Here is a 17659-nt window from a genome sequence, read left to right as displayed (position 1 = left end):
TCCAATGAAAATCCTAGCAAGCTATTTTGTGGATATCAGCCAGTTTATTCTAGAGTTTACATAAAAAGGTAAGGAGGAGTACCTGGGTGGCTCAGTTGGTTAAGTGTCCTACTCTTGATTTCAGCTCAGGTCATGATCTCAGTTTGTGGCTTCAAGCCTCACATGGGGCTCCATACTGACAGTACAGAACCTGCTTAGGATTCTCTAACTCCCTCTCTCTCTCCGCCCCTCCCCGACTCACATGTGTGCTCTCTCTCCCTCTCTCTCTCAAAAAATAAATAAACATTAAAAAAGGTAAAGAGACCCAGAATAGCCAACACATAATATTGAAGAGTAACAAAGTTGGAGAACTGATGCTACTGAACTTCAAGACTTACTATAAAGCTGCAATAAGCAAGATAGCATGGTATTAGTGAGAGAATAGATACATAGATCAATGGAACACAATAGAGTCCAGAAACAGATCTATATAAATGTGGTCAACTGATCTTTGACAAAGGGGCAAAGGAAAGTCAATGGAGAAAGGATAATCTTTTCAAAAAAATGGTGCTGGAATAATTGGATCTGGACACAGATCTTACATTTTTCACAAAATTAACTCAAAAAGAATCATAGACAAATGTAAAATATAAAACTATAAAACTTCTAAAAGAAAACATAGGAAAAAATCTAGATGATCTTGGATTTGAATTTTTAGACATGACACCAAAGGCATGAAAGAAAATATTTATAAGTTAGTCTTCATTAAAATTAACGACTTCTCATCAACTATACTCAAATTTAAAAAAATCTTTTAATGTGTATTTATTTATTTTGAGGGAGAGAGAGAGAGAGAGCACACAAGTGGGGGAGGGAGATAAAGAGAGAGAAAGAGAGAGAGAGAATCCAAGCAGGCTCTGGGCTGTCAGCGCCGAGCCCAATGTGGGGCTCAAACCCACAAAATCGTGAGATCATGACCTGAGCCAAAATCAAGAGTCAGATGCTCAACCGACTGAGCCACCCAGACACCCCTAAATTTTTTTTTAATAAAAAAATTTAAACATGTGCTCTGCAAAAGACTGTTAAGAGAATTAAATAGAAATGCCAGAAACTGGGAGAAAATATTTGCAAAACATATCTGATAAAGGACTGTTATCCAAAACACACAAAACTCAATAACAAGAAAACGATCAACCCAATTAAAAAATGGGCAAAACATGTGAACAGATACCTCACCAAATAAGATATACAGATGAAAAGTAAACAAATGAAAACAAAATACTCATCCACATTTGTCACTAGGGAATTACAAATTAAAGCAATAATGAGACATTTCTGCACACGTATTAGAATGGCTAAAACCCAAAAAACTAACAATAATCGTTCACAAAAGTTGGCGAAGAGTAACAGAGCAATAGACACTCTCATTTGTTGCTGGTGGGAATGCAAAATAGGATACGGCCACTTTGGAAGACAGTTTGGCGGTTTTTTTACAAAGCTAAATATAGTCTTACTATATGATCTAGCAATAATGCTCCTACATGTTTATCCAATTGATTGGAAAACTTAGGTGTGCACAAAAGCCTGCACGTAATGTTCATAGCAGCTTTATTCACAACCACCTCAAGTTGGAAACAACCAAGATGTCCTTCAATAGGTGAATGGATAAACAGACTATGGTACATCTATACAGGGGTGTCTGTAAGACACAGCATTACAAATTGGGTCTACTAAATGCAAGTAATGTGTGTTGCCACAGAGTGGTGGTTATTGAAGCTCTTGAATGGTTTGAAATCTCCCTTAGAACTTCATTTCCAAAATAAAATTCAAATCAGATGCCAAATTCCTGCCAGCACACTGAAAGATACTTTTTGTTCTTTTTGAAAGGGTTAGATGTCTCACTACTGGTTGGTCTCTATTATAAAATGTAGTCACATCTTTGCCAAGTTAAACCGCAGGACAAATTTAGGGCAACATGTCTTTATACCCCGACGTTATGCCTGCTGTCCTGTGCAATTATTAATATCAACCCTTTTTACTTTCAAAATAAAGTGTACAGTTTGGACAATAATGGCCACCTCAGTTTTTCCCCAAATGGATCACCCCAGCTTTTTACATCTTGATTTAATTAAATTTCCATCTTTTACGTATTTTATGATATCCATCAAAGATTTGATTGCTTTGCCCAAAAGTCCTGCCCTAAGGAAGGCACTTTGTTTGTGTTGCTCTGTTTAATGCAAAAGCTTCTAACCTTAAAGGTTACTGCTGTGTTTTGGCATCTGAAAGAAAGAAAAAAACAAACAAAAATTATTCTTACTCCTACCGGTTATGTTCATTGCCACAAGATGATGGTTTGCTCAAGGGAAACCCTTCTGTGATCCAATTTGGATACCAGGAGCATTTTCTTTATTAAAACACTGAGGATTGTATTGTGACTGTGTAAAACACGAATGAACTTACTTTAAGAGCAAAATCACAAACCAATGCATGTATTTCCCCAGGTAGCTTCCGGTTTTTCACGTTAGATGATAAAAGCGTATACATACTCACACCTCTCTGCTTCCAGATATTATGGTTTCTTTTGCCATAAATGATAGCATGTCTCTAGTGTGACTGGCTCTGAGGAAAGCAGCTAGGAGCATTAAAATCTAATAGACTTGTGGGATGCCTAAGTGGCTCAGTTGCTTAAGCATCTGACTCTAGATCTCAGTGTTGTGAGTTCAAGCCCTGGGTTGGGCTACATGCTGGGAGTGAAGCCTACTTTAAAAAAAGTCTAACAGACTTAGGTTGGGTCCTTGGACCTACCAGCTGCTAGCTGTGTGAGTGTGGGGAAGTTATTTCAACTTCCTTAGGTTCAGTTTCCTAGACTTTAAGATGGGAAGTAGAGTACTCAACTTTCAGGGATGTTGTGGAGAGAGACAATGCCTCCTAAGTTTTCTTGATAGTATAAAGCCATTACTGTTGCTGTTGAGCTGCCATCCTCTCTCCTCAGTGTGGGGCCATCGCTGGGAGGTGGCTTCCCAGCCAAGGATCACAGTGGCCACCGCCATTCCTGGCAGCCAGATGGAGCCATTTGATTAGTTTTTCTCAGCCAGGGTGGAGGTGATGAGCGCTACTTCTGAGCCCAAATGGTGAAGTATCAGATGTGGACTCCCCCACACTCCGTCCCCCACCTGCCAGCTTGAAGTTACCGTGATGACTTTAATGACCAGACATGTTTTTAATTTGGTGAAATTTAACTTATCAGTTTTAATTCTATATTTATTGTTTTCTTTGCCTTGTTTAAAAAATCTTTTCCTAAGGAATCTGCCCACTCCCAGGTCATGAAGACAGTCCCTTATTTTCTCCTGGGAATTATAAAAAAGTTCTAATGAAAGGAATTATTAAAATTTTACATGTAGGCTTATGATCCATCTCAAATTTATTTTTAACTGGAGCTTTTATTGAGATAACTGTAGATTCATGCACTTGCAAAAATAGTATGAAATCCTTTGTACATGTTGCCCAGTTTCCCCAATGGTAACATTTTGCAAACCTGTAGTATAATATCACAACCAGGATATCGACATTGTTACAATCCACCCCTCTTAGTCAGATTTCCCTAGTTTTGGTTCCACTCCTGTGTGTGTGTGTGTGTGTGTGTGTGTGTGTGTGTGTCTGTGTGTGTGTGTGTGTGTGTGCGTGTGTGTGTGTCTATAAAATTTTATCACCTGTGTAGGATCATGTATCCACCACCACAGTCAGGATCCTGAACACAAGGATGCTTTGTGTTGCCCTTTATAGCCACACCCATCTCCCTCCTCCATCTCTCTCCCCCCAGTCCCTAACTTCTGGCAACCGCTGTTCTGTCCTTCATTTCTAAAATTTTGCCACATGCTAGAAAATGATGTATAGATCATACCACATAGCATGCAGCCTTTTGGGATTGGCTTTTCTCCACTCAGCATAATCCCCTGGAGAATCTATTGCATGTATCAATACTTTGTTCTCTTGTTGTTGCTACATGCCTCATGAATGGGTGTGCCCATGAATGGGTTTGCTTCAAGTTACTTTTTGGGTGGGATGTGAAGTAAGGGTCAAGTTTGTTTCCTTTCCTCCCATACGGATGCAAGTACCATTTAGTGAAAAGACTTTGCTTTACTCCATTGGGTTGTTTTGCATGTTTGTCAAATATCAGTTGGTTGTAAGTGTGAGTTTCCTTTTGGACTCTCCAGTTGATCCCACTGATTTATTTATCTGTCCTTATGCTGGTACTTCACTGTCTTGATTACTGTTGTATAGTGTTATGGACTGAACGTTTGTGTCCCCTAAAAATTCATATGTTGTAACCCTAATCCTAATGGGACGGTGTCTGGAGGTGAGACCTTTGGGAGGTAATTAGGTCATGAGGGCAAAGCCCTCATGAATGGAATTAGCGCTGTCCTAAGAACAGGACAGAGAGCTAGCTACCTCTCTTTCTGCCATGTGTCTTCCTAAAATTTGTCTGGAACCACAAAAAACCAGAATAGCCAAAATAATCTTGAAAAAGAACAAAGCTGAAGGCATCATGCTTCCTGATTTCATATTATATTACAAAGCTACAGTAATGAAAACAGTATGGTCCTGGCATAAACACAGACACAGATCAATAGAACAAAATAGAGAGCCCAGAAATAAACTCATGTATATATGGTCAAATCATTCATGACAAAAGACCTAGGAATATACAATGGGGAAAGGATAGTCTCTTCAATAAATGGTACTGGGAAAACTGGACAGTCACACGTGAAAGGATGAAACTTGACCACTATCTTACATCATACACAAAATTAGCTCAAAATGGATTAAAGACATGAATGTAAGACCCGAAACCATAAAACCCCTACAAAACAAAACAAAACAAAACAAAACAAAACAAAACAAAACACATAGACAAGGGCATCTGGGTGGCTCAGTCGGTTGAGCATCTGACTCTTCGTTTCAGCTTAGGTCATGATCTCAAGGTTCGTGAGTTTGAGCCCTGCATCAGGCTCCATGCTGGCAGTGTGGAGCCTGCTTGGTATTCTCCTTCTCTCCCTCTCACTCTGTCCCTCCCCTGCTCACTCTCTCTTTCTCTCTAAAATAAATGAATAAACCTGAGAAAAAACATAGACAGTAAGCAACTTGACATAGGTTTTGGAATTATTTTTTTTAATTTGACACCAAAGCAAAAACAACAAAAGCAAAAATAAATAAGTGGAATGACATAATAAAATGGTTCTGTACAGCAAAGGAAACCATCTGAAGGAGAGAAATGAAAAAGCAACCTACTGAATGGGAGAAAATATTTGTAAATCATGGATCTGATAAGGGGCTAAAACCCAAAATATATAAAGAACTCATACAACTCAACAGCAAAAACAATCTGATTTTAAAAAATGGGCAGAGGATCTAAATTGATATTTTCCACTGACAGCTCGGAGCCTGGAGCGTGCTTCAGATTTTGTGTGTGTCTCTCTCTCTCTGTCTTCCCTTCCCCTGTTTGTCTCTGTGTCTGTATCTCAAAAATAAATAAATATTAATTTAAAAAGTTTAATTGGTATTTTCCGAAGAAGATATACAGATAGTCAATATGTACATTAAAAGATGCTCAACATCATTAATCATCAGGAAAATGCAAATCAAAATCACAATGAAGGGGTGCCTGGGTGGCTCAGTCAGTTAAGCATCCAATTCTTGATTTCAGTTCAGGTAATGATCTCATGATTGTGAGATCGAGCCCTGAATCGGGCATGAAGGCTGCTCAAGATTCTCTCTCTCCTTCTCCTTCTACCCCTCCCCTGCTCATGCTTTCTCTTTCTTCCTCAATAAGTAAATAAATAAATAAATACATACATACATAAAATCACAATGAGATATTACCTCATACCTGTTAGAATGGCTACTATGAAAAAGACAAGAAATAACAAGTGCTGGTGATGAGGTGGACAAAAGGGGATCCTTGTGCATTGTTGATGGGAATGAAATTGGTACAGCCACCATGAAGATATTATGGGGTTTTCCTTAAAAAAATTAAAAATAGAATTACCATATGAACCAGCAATTCCATTTCTGGGTATTTATCTAAAGAAAACAAAACCACTACCTTGGAAAAAATATCTGCACCCCCATGTTCATTGCAGCATTATTTACAGTAGCCAAGATATGGAGACCAAGCTAAGTGTCCACTGATGGATGAATGGATAAAGAAGATGTAGTATACATATAATGGGATATTATTCAACTATAAAAAAGAATGGGATGAAGTGTTTCCATTTGTGACAACACTGATGGACCTCAAGGGCATTTTGCTAAATGAAACAAGTCAGACGAAGACAAATACTGTGTGACCCCTCTTATATGTGGAATTGAAAAAAAACAACCAAACAAACAAAAAAACAAGCTCATAGATATAAAGAACAGACTGGTGGTTGCAGAGACCAGGAATGAGGGATTGGAGAAAAAGTTGAAGAGGGTCAAAGGGTAAAAAGAAAAAAAATAAAAAGAGGCCAGAGAGGTAGCCATGTGAGGACACAAAGAAAAGTCAGCAGTCTACCACTAGGAAGAGAGCCTTCACCTGAGCCTGTCCATGCTGGCATCGTGATCTCTGACTTCCAGCTTCCAGAACTCTGAGAAAAGAAATTTCTGTTGTTGATAAGCCTCCCAGTTTATAGTGTTTTACTATAGCATCCTGAGCTGCTTACATAGTAAGTCTTAACATCAGGTCTACTGAGTCTTCCTCTAACTTTGTTTTTTTGTTTGCAAAGTGCTTTGGCTTGGGTTCCTGGGTGGCTCAGTCGGTTAAGTGTCCGACTTCGGCTCAGGTCATGATCTCACGGTTTGTGAGTTCGAGCCCCGCGTCGGGCTCTGTGCTGACAGCTCAAAGCCCTGGAGCCTGCTTCGCATTCTGTGTCTCCTCCTCTCTCTGCCCCTCCCCTGCTCATGCTCTCTGTCTCTCAATAATAAATAAATGTTTTTTAAAAAAAATTTTTAAAGAAAATTGCTTTGGCTATTTTCATGTAAATCTTAGAATGTCACTTAGTATTTTTTAAACAATCCTGTGGGAAATTTGATTAGGATTGCATTAAATCTTAAGATTAACTGGAGGAGAATAGACATCTTAATAATATTGACTCTTCCAATTGTGAATATGGCATCTTTCCATTTATTTACTTTTTCATTTCAGCAATGTTTATAGTTGTTGGAAGTCATTTGTATTTCATGTGTTTTTTTAAAGTTTATTTATTTATTTTTGAGAGAGAGACAGAGAGAGCGAATGAGGGAGGAGCAGAGAGAGAGGGAAAGACAGAATCCCAACCAGGTTCTGCATTGCCAGCCCAGAGCCCGACACGGGGCTCAGACTCACCTGCCTCATGATCATGACCTGAGCTGAAACCAAGAGTCAGACACTTGACCAACTAAGACACCTAGATACCCCTGTATTTCATGTTTGTAAATGCTATTGCAAAATTGTTTTTATGTTTTTACTTCATTTCCAATTATGTGTTGACAGTTCATAGAAATACACTGGCTTTTCTATCTATCTATATACTTTTAAATTTATTTATTTATTTTAATGTTTTTATTTATTTTTGAGAGAGAGACACACACAGAGAGAGAGAGAGAGAGAGAGAGAGCACAAGCTGGGGAAGGGCAGAGAGAGAGGGAGTCACAGAATCTGGAGCAGACTCCAGGCTCTCAACTGTCAGCATGGAGCCCAGTGTGGGGCTTGAACTCACAAGCTGTGAGATCATGACCTGAGCCGAAGTTAGAGGCTTAACCAACTGAGCCACTCAGGCACCCCTACTTATTTATTTTTGACAGAGAAAAGGCACAAGTAGGGGAAAGGCAGAGAGAGAGGGAAAGAGACAGAATCCCAAGCAGGCTTCCACCCTGTCAGTGTGGAGTCCAGTGTGGGGCTCGAACTCACCAACCAGGAGATCATGACCTGAACTAAAAGTCAGATGCTTAACCAACTGAGCCACCCAGGTGCCCCTGGGTTTTGTATGTCGACCTTGTATTCTGAGACCTTGATAAACTCACCTATTCAATTATTTTTTGTGGATTGTGAGACTGACTTTGAAAACAAGCCTTTGAGCCACAAAATGGAAACAACCCGTCTCTGAGCCACCAACCTGCATCAGACTCTTACAATTTTTCATGTTGTAGCAGTCACTGGGGAGTCCCATCCAACTGCTATCTATATTGTGAGTCCCCGTAGGGCAGGCTGTCCCAGCTACTTCCTAGTGACTCTTACCATAGACCCTCAGGTTTTGCTCATGAGCAGGACTAATGAGCCCTGTGCTACCTACCGCTCAGGCTTATCCAGAGGTTAGAGGAGACAGCAAGGAGACATCTGCACCACGAACAGCCATCTGATCCCAGGTTCCTGTCAGTGGCGTTCCTCCAACTGTCTTTCATGTTGCTGCACACTTTGCAAGCAGAGGCACTCACTGCCCTTATTCTCAGCTTTCTTTTCAGGAACATTTACACAGTGAACAGCCTTGAAAGATAGAGAGAACATCTCCTTCTAAAACAAAGGGCAGGTTTGCTTATAGCCTTGGAAGGTAGAGGTCACGTCTCCATCTATAGCAAGCATATTTACTCTCCAGTTAAAAGCTTGTTTCAACTTGTTTATAGAAGCTCAGGGTTCTTCTATAACACAACCCACTTCACATGCAGGTGTACCTGGCCCTCTTTGTATTGTCCTCTGAGAATAGAGGTTCCGGAATCCTGTGCAAAAATGCTAATATCCTGATGACTACTATAACTGCGAGGAGTAACCTAGCCTTTACCTCTGACCCAGGAGTTTCATGTTTTCTGTCAATATCCATATGGCAATGGAAAGATAACTTGTTATCTTCCAAGTAGGTTAAAATCTCAGACCTTCATACTTCCTGACACCTCCAAAGAGGTAATGAGTTTTGCCCCTTGATTGTTTAGACTGTCCTGGGAGACTAGAGAGCAGGACCTATTTCCTGTCTAACTTCTCATTAGAACAGAACTCCTTGCCCATCTTTTTGTGCAGACAAAAGAAGCTTGTGAGGCAGATCTGGATCTCAGTCAGCCACACAGATCTCAATACTAAAGACTCTGCTCCTTCAGTGTGTCCCCTGAAGCTTCGTAAATGACTGTCCCAGTGAGGGCATACTGCTCAATGCCCTTCTGGGTTCTCTAAACTTTGCTAAGATTTATCTTAAAGATGTGTGCATATTTTCAAAGACTACATACAATATCCATATTTGTTTTAATATGCAAATAATGTTTTTGGGTTCCTGGGTGGCTCAGTTGGTTAAGCGTCTGACTTTGGCTTAAGGCTGTGATCTCACAGTTCCTGAGTTTGAGCCCCACACTGGAATGTCTACCATCAGCACAGAGCCTGCTTTGGCTCCTCTGTCCCCTCTCTCTCTCTGCCCCTCCCCCACTTACATTCTCTCTCTCTCTCTCTCTCTCTCTCTCTCTCTTTCTCTGTCTCTCTCTCAAAAACAAACAAAACGTTAAAAAAAAAAACAGTGTTTTAAAATTCTCACCATCAGGGCCCCTGGGTGGTACAGTCAGTTAAGCATCCAACCTTGGCACAGGGCATGATCTCCCAGTTCATGAGTTCGAACCCCGCGTTGGGCTCTGTGCTGACAGCTCAGAGCCTGGAGCCTGCTTCGGATTCTGGGTCTCCCTTGCACTCTGTCTATCACTCTCTCAAAAAATAAATAAACATTAAAAAAATAAAGTAAAATAAAATTCTAACCATCAAGGATTCAAATGTTTTTGAATTTGTTTGTCAGCAAGGGTAATGGTAATTGGACTTCAGAAAATGGGGCTAAATGGAAATGAGCAAATCCTGCCTTCCAGGTTCAAAATCCAGGCAATTTGTGTTTCTCTGACTTGGTGTCACAATGTTTCAAACACGAAGACACATGAAAACGTGTGGCTACAAAGGATGATCATTTTTCCACTGTTTGGCAAGCTGGGGTTGAGTGATTCATGAGGCAAGATGCTCAGGATGCTGGTCTCAGGCTCCTAGGTGCAGAATGTCTCCTGTTGAGAGGCGAGGCCATAGCATTGGTGTAGTGGGGCATGGCTCTCACCCAAGCTCAAGTTCAGCTTCTTCTCAGCTCCAGGACATGTTCATAAAGGATTTTTCTCTCTGAAGAAAGGTATCTGATGCTTAAAAAAATTATTTTTTACCTGGTTTTCAGCAGTTTAACTCTGATGTGTCTACATGTACTTTTCTTTGTGCTTGCCCTTTTGGGATTCACCAATCCCCCTGAATCTATGAATTTAATGTCTTTCACTGGCTGGAAACTTTTTGCCATTATCTCTCTGACTGTTGCATCTGTCTCATTCTCTCTCTCCTCTCCTTCCGGGACTCCAGTGATATGAATGTTAGACATCTGACTGTGTCCTGCTTATCTTTTATGCTAATATCTCTTTTTCTCTGGGTCTTTTTTCCTCAACTTTTGTTTCAGTGTAGTTTTAAATTTGTCTTCAAGTTCAGCAATCCTGTGCTCAGCTGTGTTCAATCTGCTATTAAACTGATCCGATGAGTTCTTGACTTCAGTTAGTATACTTTATAAGTTCTAGAGTGTGCATTTTATTTCCATTTTTATTTTTTGTAGAGTCCACTCGTCTGGTGACATTTTCTTTCCTTTTATCTAGTTTACATACCTCTTCTTCTATTTTATTCAACATAGTAATCTAAGTGAGGATATTTTGAATTTTCCAAGTATAACACATACGCAGTGAAATGCATAAAGTGTTCTAATCACGAATGCATAATTTGATGAACTTTTACATTTGTATATATCCATGTGACCATCACCCACATCAAGATACACAATATTTCTGGAACTTCTTTGTATTTGAGGTATTACTCCCCTTCCCCAAGAGATAACCACTATTCTGACTTCTATCACCATCATAGTTTTATTAGTACTGGACTTCATGTATGTTGTCTTTTCCATCTGGCTCCTTTCACTTAATATAATGTCTGTGAGATTCATTCGTGTTGTTTCTATATCAGTACTTTGTTCTTATTTACTGCAGTATAGTATTCCATTGTATGAATGGACTGTGATTTATTTACTTATTCATTCTCCAGCTAGTAAACATTTGGGTTGTCTCCAGCTGTAGGCTATTATGACTAAAGCTGCTATAAATATTCTAACATACGTTCTTTGGTGAACATATTTGCTAATTTCTCTTAAGTCTATTCTTACAAGTAGAAATGTTGCATCAGGAGGTGGATGTATGTTTGGGGCGCCTGGGTGGCTCATTCAGTCGAGGGTCCAACTCTTGATTTCGGCTCAGGTCATGATCCAAGGGTGGAAGGACATCAGACTCCACAATGAGCATGGGGCCTGCTTGAGATTCTCTCTCTCTCTCCCTCTGCCCCTCTCCCCTGCTTGCATGCTCGCTCTCTTTCTAAAAAAGAAAAAGAAAAAAAGATGGTAGGTGTATGTTTAGCTTTAGTAGAGTCTATTAAATATCTTTTCAAAGCTGATTTCCATCCTTATTACCTGCTCTGTGATAATGAAGCTGGACTCTGAAACCTTTCTCTTCTGCCATCTGGCACAATGTTCAGCTTTGTCAGGAGACGGTACTGGAGGCCACTGCAGGAGAAAGTGCTTTTCTTCCAGGTTCCGATGTGTTCTCTTGGCAAGTCCCTGAAGCACATGGTTCCTGCACACATGGCAGCCAGAAACACACAGCACATCTCCACTGGCAGCTTCTCCCACTACCACAGAGGTTAGCTTTCGAATGCATCATTCCTGTGGGAAATTTTCTAGCAGATTCCACAGTGCAGCACCTTTCCATGGATGGCTTCCCTCAGTACCCAAGAGCAATGCTTTCCAGTGCATTCCATCTGCACGGAACCGCAGCAAACTTCTTTGTCATCCTGTGAGTCATGGCTACACTGTCTCCAATAAGGTGTGGACCTCAGCCTGTCAGTAGAAGGTAAGGAGGGACCTCATACAGGTTTGTCTTTCCTTTGGTGTGTTGCATCAGCACTAGAGGCTATTCCCTATACCTGCTGTAACTATATTCCTTAGAATCTCTTTTCCTCTTAGTATGTAGCCCATTTTTGTACTTAATAATTCTTTACATCAAAATTTCCTTGTCCAAATTACTGTGTGGTTTCTGAGTGAACTCTGGCTGATACATGGATATTCCATTTGACACTTCCATCTCCAATGTATGAGAGTTCCAGTGCTTCTACAGTTATTTTAAAGTCTGTCTATTAATTGCCATCTGAATCATCTATGTGTCTGTTTCTAGTGTCTGTTTTTTCTCTTGCTTATTGATTCTAGTCTCCTGCCTCTTCACTTGATTCGTTATTTTTTACTATATGCAGACATCGTGTGTAAGAGGCATAGAGACTCCAGATGATATAACTTGCCACAGAATGTTCCTTCTTTCCTCCATTAAGCAGGTGGCCGTGAGGGATGATTGTCTCAGTCCAGTGAAGGATTAAGCTAAGTTGAGGCTGGATTTTAACTTTTGCAAAACAGTCTCTCTCTGTTTACTCGCATTCCTCCCATGTGGATTTTGACTGAGAGCCTTGCAGGTCCCCTGTACCCTCAGGCATGAAGGACTGTGGAGATTCAGTTCTGCCCTTCAGAAGTTCTCAAACTGACCATCCAGACTCCATCCCCCTGCAGATTCAAAATCTGGCAAACGTCATGAGATAGGAGCTGGCCTTGTGTTTGAGGCAGGCCCTTTCTTCTTGGGAAGCCTTGTCTTCTAAGTGCTGTGAGACTGTGGAAGATTTCACTCTGCTTTTTAGATGCACATTCAGACCCAGAACTCGGCAAATGCTCTGTGGAGAAAATTGGTTGTGTTTCTAAGGCCTCCATGTCCCTTTTTCCTTCTAGTCCCATGTAGCCACTACAGCTTTACAGGTTTCTCTTTCCTCCATTATAGGTCTTTCTTTTAGGCAAATCTTGATCATTAGGCAGTGCCCCAAACTGGCAAATGTCCAGGGAGAGGAGTGAGGGGACAGCTGGAGAGCCCCATCTCATCTTGTTACAGTAGGAGCACTGGCTCCCACAACCTACTACATCCTGCCCAGAAGAGGAAATCTCCTAGGCTTTTGAGTCTCAAAACTCTTTTATTTTCAAATTTTTACCTGCTTTAAAATCTTAGAGTTGACTTTTCTTTCTTGCCAAATATCTGCTGTAATGTCACTACTTGAGGCTTGGAGTGTCAATATATCTGGGTTCAATGCTTCTCAAACTGTAGGTCACAACCCATTAATGGGGCATGAAATCAGTTTAATAGACCCTGATAGCATTTTTTAATGAAACAGTTTAGAATGGAATAGAATAGATTGGAGTGTGTCGCATATAGTAAAGATCAGTATTGTTTCCTTAAATTTTTGTTTCACTTGTATGTGTACATGTTTGGTTTTCCATGTAAAACCTATATGTTTCTATGGGTTGTGGCCAAAAATATTTAAAAGCCACTGGACGTTAGTTTAAACAGAGGAAGGGCCAACGGAGAGAAAAACAAATGATCAGAAACAAACATATGAATTGAGTATGGACAAGTTTTTGGAGAAGTTTGGCCATGACTCGGTCATGGATTGACTGAAAGCTGCTCCTCTGGCCCCAGGGAGCCGGGAGTCCATGTGAGGGATAAAGCACAAGCATCAGGAACCATAAGCATCAGAGAAGAAAATCCTACCTTCTAGGATTGAGGCCTAGCTTCTAATGGGACTGGGGCAGGAGGGGGTGTACCAAGGGGGCAGCAGGGAAAGCTGAAGATGAGACACAACCGAATTTGGATTGGTACAAGCCATGAAAACCCTGAGAGAGGAGCATGTAGTTCTTGGTGCCATATCATGGGTGGCCCAGTGAATACAAGCCTGTACTTGGCCCAGAGGAAAGGTCAGCTGAGGGGATGAATGGGTGGGGGTGGGGTGGGGGTGGCGTGAGGCTCTTCTCCTAACCCATGGTTGGTGCTTCAGGGTCAACAAAAGATCTAACTGTAGCCACAGGCCTGAGGAGACTAGTATCTTCTCCACCTTTTCCCTGCTTTCCCAACACCAGACACACACACAGTGGACTGCCTGTTGAGGCCACTAGAGATAAGGGCAAGAGTACAGGCTCTGTGGTCAGAAGACCTTGACTCTCAGTCTACTGGCTGGATGGGATTGGGTTTGTGCCTCCTTATGTCCCAAACAGGGCAGGTAAGACCTTCCGCACAGGTTGTTGGGAGGTGTACAGACTCATCATTGTGCCCATGTCTGGGGCCCAAAGTGCTCGGGGGCCCAGAGCTGCTTTTATCCCCAGGGGCCACACTGGGGCAGGCGGTTCTGGAGGAAGGTTGCACCACAATGAAGTCGCTGGCTCCTGGCCCTCAAAGTCCCCAGGCCTCCTAGGTTTGCCCACTGAACCTCCAGGCACCAGCCTGGGTCTGCTCTGAGGCATGGCATGCAGCAAGCCTTGGGGCAGAGAGGACAGCACAGGACACCGCAGAGGATGTGGTACATTTGCTTGTGTCTCTGAGCAGGAAAGTTCTGCTCTGGGTCAGCCCAGTGGTTCTCGTCTTCACCCTATTGCAGGAGCTGGCTTCTGGCCCTGTGGCTGGCCTTGGACATCAGGGCCTGAAATTTGGGCCTGAGTCCAGCCTGGGTTTTTGGCCAGAAGTCTGGCCTTCTACCATGCTGCAAACATACCTGGTCAGCCACGCAGATCTGCTGGAGGTTTTGGAGAGTTCATCTCAGTGATATCTCAGCATATAAAGGTTTCTCTCTCCCTTTTCAGCCTAGCTGAGTGTTATTTGTCCCTTGAGCCCTGGCTCAGTCATCACCTCTCATAGAAAGCCTTCTCTGGGCACCCATGCTTTCCCCCCATTGGGTTAGGTGTCCTTCCTCTGGGCTCCCACAGGCACTGGTACCTCTCTCTTCCACACCACTTACCCTTGGATGGCACTCTGAGTTTGCCCGGAGGTGGGTCTCTGCCACAGCACTTGGCACAGTAGGTCCTCTGGCGGCATTTACTGAATGAATCGACTATCACACTCGGGCCTCAGCGACCCTGTTCTCCAAAGCCCGTTTCCCATTGACTGAACCATACTTTATTTTAGGGTTCAAAGAACAGAGGAGACGGCCCAAATGGGACAAGTGCCCTGTTGTGAGCCCCCAGTCACAACCTGCATTAGAGAATTCCAGGTACCTGTGTGTGATTGCTAGCTGTTTAGGTTCCATTTCTGAGAAGGCAGATTTTTAAAGATTTGTATGTGAAAGTGGTATAAAGACAAATCTTTGGTCTTATGCAGGTGTTGTCTCAGCTCACGCTGAGGGCATTTCTGCCAGAGTGCTGTGCCAATCAGGGCCCAGGAGAGGACATCTCTTGACAGAGTGGGGACAGGAGGGGCTGGCAGACAACCAGGATACACAGGCCTCAGCCAGTCGCCCCTAAGGCCTGTGGTAAATGGAAGGGAGAGGAAGAAGCAGGTTCAGGGTAAAACCCAGCCAGTCAAGATGAGCATCTCTCCCTCAACCCCCTCCTCAGCCAGTTCTTTTACTCCCTACCAAGGTGAGATACATGACGGCTCATAATCCACATGCCCCCATGGGGACTCCTGGGGGCCACAGGGACTTCATTCAGAGCAACAGGTGGAAGCAGGGGACACAACAGCTCTCACCAAATGGCGGCACGGTACCTGGGGTGCCAGTCAAAACCCGCATCGGATTGGAAGCCCCAGTATGGCATGAAGGACTCTGCAGGAAGCTCCTCTTACGCTTGGGGTAGACAGTGAAGCTCTCAAAATGACAAGCAGATGGGTTCCCTGGTTGTGTCAAGTGGTTCCAGGTCATCATCAAGGTCCACCCACAAAAAAAAAAAAAAAAAAAAGGTCTTCAAAATTGATACCAATCATCAAAATGACATTGAGGTACCACCTCACTCCCCCTAGGATGGCTATAATCAAAAAGACAATAATAAGTGTTGGTGAGGATGTAGGGACATCGGTCCTCTCGTCATCCTTGGTCGGAGTCGGAATGTGGTGTAGCTGCTCTGGAGAACAGTTTGAGGGCCCCTCACAAAGTTCGACATAGCTAAGCATATGACCCACAATTCTACCCCTACTTCAGTTCTACTCAGTTCTACCCCCAGGTTTATCCCCCAAGAGAATGGACAACATACGTTCATACAAAGACTTGTACACGAACGCTCACAGGAGCTTCATTCACAATAGCCAAAAAGAACAACCAACCTTACTGTCCGTCACCGGAAATGGATAAACAAAACGCGGTGTCTACGTACAATGGAATATTTTCTGTCCAGAAGAAGAATGAGCTGCTGCGTGCCGCGTCATGGATGAACCTTGACAACATAGCGCTGAGTGAAAGCAGCCGTCACAAAAGACCACATGTGGTATGATTCCATTTCTATGAAATGTCCTGAATAGGCAAATCCATAGGGACAGAAAGTAGATTAGTGGTTTCTAGAGACTGGGGGGGATGGGGAATGGGGAGTGTCTGCCAATGGGTGAGGGGTTTTTTTTTGGGGGGGGGGGGAAGGATGAAAATGTTCTGGAATTAAATAATGGTGACGGTTTCACAACTTTGCGAATCTACTAAAAACCACGTCATTGTACACTTTTAAATTATATTCCATTTTTTAAAATAAGGAAAAAATGTCGTTGATGGCGAGGACTTAGCCGAACTGAAACAATAAAATGGAGCGCGAGTCCTGAGCCCGTCGCATCCATCCCAACGAACTTTGGGCCCAGGAATGGTGCACCATGAGGGCCTGCGGGAAGAGGCGACGGGTGAGGATCTAGGAAGAGACACGTCCGGGGATTCGAAGCGAAGGCTGTGGAGGTGGCGGCCGGTATCGCTAAGGACTGGGGAGGCGTCCGGAGGCTCAGAAGTTGGCCCGGCCGGAGCGGAGACTTAGAGGTTGGGGCGCAGAGGCTCTTAAAGAGGCCCGGGCGAATTCCCATTCCGCGTCCACCTTAACGCCAGCCCCGCGGCGCCGCGGGTCTGACCGGGTAAGGGCGCGGGGGCGCGGGGGTGCGGGGAAGGCGGCGGCGCGCCCCCCTGCCCCCCGCCGAGCCTGCCGCGGGAGTCGGCGCTAGTGGCCCGGACTGCGCTAGCCGCGCGTCCCGGGGGCCCGGGTGCGCGCGGGGGCGGCGGGGTCGCGGCGCGGCCCCCCCCCACCCCGCCCGCAGCGGCGCTCTATTTTTAGCAGGCGCTGTTGCAATATAAGGAATGCGCGGCGCGCCAGGCGCTCGGGGCGCGCGCGGGCTGCGCGGTCGCTTTAAGGAGGCGCCGGGGCGGGGACGGGCCGGAGCGGCCGGAGGGCCGGCGGGCCGGGAGCCGCCAGTCCGGCGGCAGTGGGGCCGGGCGGGCGCGGCGCTGCCTCCTCCGCCGCGCGAGCATGGAGGCGGCGGCCTGAGGGCCGGAGCCGAGCCTGGGCTGGAGCGCGCGGTGAGTGGTCGCAGCCGCCGGGGCGTGGAGGGGGCCCGGCGCTTTGTTCCGGGCGGGAGGTGTGGCTGCCCCCCCGGGCCCTGCGGCGCTCCCCACGCGCGGCGTGAGCCCTGGTACTGGCGGGGAGTGGCCTTTTGCTCCCACCGCAGGCTCCGGAATAACGCTGTGCGAGCGAGAAATCCGCCACAATAGAGACCCCAGTGGGGAGGGCCTGTCCGCCGCCCAGGGAGCCCCTTTCACGGAACC

The 17659-nt window shown here is 44.1% G+C and overlaps 1 protein-coding gene and 1 long non-coding RNA gene across 3 annotated transcripts in view; one reads left to right on the top strand and one right to left on the bottom strand.

Annotated features, from left to right (window-relative positions):
- Nucleotides 1–15033: 15033 nt before the first annotated feature.
- On the bottom strand, nucleotides 15034–16205 carry LOC132683141 (uncharacterized). The gene is made up of 3 exons (XR_009612067.1): nucleotides 16125–16205; nucleotides 15643–15768; nucleotides 15034–15401 (listed from the first exon to the last, which is right to left on the bottom strand). It is a non-coding gene; the product is annotated as an uncharacterized LOC132683141 (long non-coding RNA).
- A 428-nt stretch (nucleotides 16206–16633) lies between these two features.
- The window catches only part of MRAS (muscle RAS oncogene homolog), a 55453-nt gene continuing 54427 nt past the window's right edge, over nucleotides 16634–17659 (top strand). The window contains exon 1 of one of the 2 annotated variants that reach the window (XM_060638761.3): nucleotides 16634–16974. The gene's annotated coding sequence lies outside the window, so the exon portion shown is untranslated. Of the gene's footprint in view, nucleotides 16975–17031; nucleotides 17414–17659 lie in introns of those variants that run through there. The other variant, XM_060638758.2, reaches the window with a different exon arrangement.

The sequence above is a fragment of the Panthera onca genome, chromosome C2, assembly GCF_046562875.1.
Source record: "Panthera onca isolate mPanOnc1 chromosome C2, mPanOnc1 haplotype 2, whole genome shotgun sequence".
NCBI lineage: Eukaryota > Metazoa > Chordata > Mammalia > Carnivora > Felidae > Panthera > Panthera onca.
The sequence above is the reverse complement of the archived record's forward strand: the minus strand, read 5'-3'. Positions and strand labels throughout refer to the sequence as shown.